This window comes from Lepidothrix coronata, unplaced genomic scaffold (assembly GCF_001604755.1).
Source record: "Lepidothrix coronata isolate B3197 unplaced genomic scaffold, Lepidothrix_coronata-1.0 Scaffold674, whole genome shotgun sequence".
NCBI lineage: Eukaryota > Metazoa > Chordata > Aves > Passeriformes > Pipridae > Lepidothrix > Lepidothrix coronata.
The window spans coordinates 222-1,612 of NW_016690854.1; the positions used below are offsets into that span (position 1 = coordinate 222).

The following is a 1,391-nucleotide window of genomic DNA, read 5'->3' on the forward strand; positions in this document are numbered from 1 at the left end:
GTCACCCCCAGGGGTGGCACTGACAGGGGCAGGTGACAGAGGGCACCCGGTGCCACCTCACCTGTGTCACCCCCAGGGGACAGGGACAGGGGCACTCCCAGGGATGGCACTGACAGGGGCAGGTGACCTGGTGCCACCTGGTGCCACCTCACCTGTGTCACCCTGGTCCCTCTGGGGCTGGGGGAGGTGACAGAGGCCACCTGGTGCCACCCGGTGCCACCTCACCTGTGTCACCCCCCGAGCCAGGTGAGTAAATCCCAGCGGTGCCACCAAAGCAGGTCCCTCCAGGTGCTTCCAGGAGGCCACCAAGGCCACCCGGTGCCACCTGGTGCCACCTCACACGTGTCACCCCCGGGCCAGGTGACCAAATCCCAGCGGTGCCACCAAACCAGGTCCCTCCAGGTGCTTCCAGGAGGCCACCAAGGCCACCCAGTGCCACCTCACCTGTGTCACCCTGGTCCCTCCAGGGCTGAGGGAGGTGACTGAGACCACCTGGTGCCACCTGGTGCCACCTCACACGTGTCCCCCTGGTCCCCGGGAGGTGACCGAATCCCATCGGTGCCACCTCACTTGTGTCACCCCCATGCCAGGTGACCAAGTCCTGTCAGTGCCACCAAACCAGGTCCCTCCAGGTGCTTCCAGGAGGCCACCGAGGCCACCCAGTGCCACCTGGTGCCACCTGACTTGTGTCACCCCCATGCCAGGTGACCAAGTCCTGTCGGTGCCACCCCCTGGGTCCCTCCAGGTGCTCTCAGGAGGCCACCAAGGCCACCCGGTGCCACCTGACTTGTGTCCCCCTGGTCCCTCCAGGGCTGAGGGAGGTGACTGAGGCCACCTGGTGCCACTCGGTGCCACCTCACACGTGTCACCCCCGAGCCAGGTGAGCGAATCCCAGCGGTGCCACCAAACCAGGTCCCTCCAGGTGCTCTCAGGAGGCTACTGGTGCCACCCAGTGCCACCTCACACGTGTCACCCCCGGGCCAGGAGACCAAGTCCTGCCGGTGCCACCCCCTGGGTCCCTCCAGGTGCTTCCAGGAGGCCACTCGGTGCCACCTCACACGTGTCACCCCCGAGCCAGGTGAGCAAATCCCAGCGGTGCCACCAAAGCAGGTCCCTCCAGGTGCTCTCAGGAGGCCACTGAGGCCACCCAGTGCCACCTGGTGCCACCTCACACGTGTCACCCCCGAGCCAGGTGACCGAGTCCCAGCGGTGCCACCAAACCAGGTCCCTCCAGGTGCTCTCAGGAGGCCCCCCGGTGCCCCCCGGTGCCACCCCCAGGGGCGGGGCCGTCACACGAAGACCTTGGCGAGGGCGTCGGCGCCGGCGCTGGCGCTGAGGGCGCGCCGGGGGTGGAAGGCCACGGCCAGCACGGCCTCCTCGTGCTTCTTGCG

General features: G+C 68.2%; 1 long non-coding RNA gene across 1 annotated transcript; it reads right to left on the reverse strand.

Annotated features, from left to right (window-relative positions):
• Positions 1-283: 283 nt before the first annotated feature.
• LOC108510337 lies at positions 284-1,384 on the reverse strand. The gene is made up of 3 exons (XR_001878794.1): positions 1,158-1,384; positions 503-782; positions 284-439 (listed from the first exon to the last, which is right to left on the reverse strand). It is a non-coding gene; the product is annotated as an uncharacterized LOC108510337 (long non-coding RNA).
• Positions 1,385-1,391: the final 7 nt, after the last annotated feature.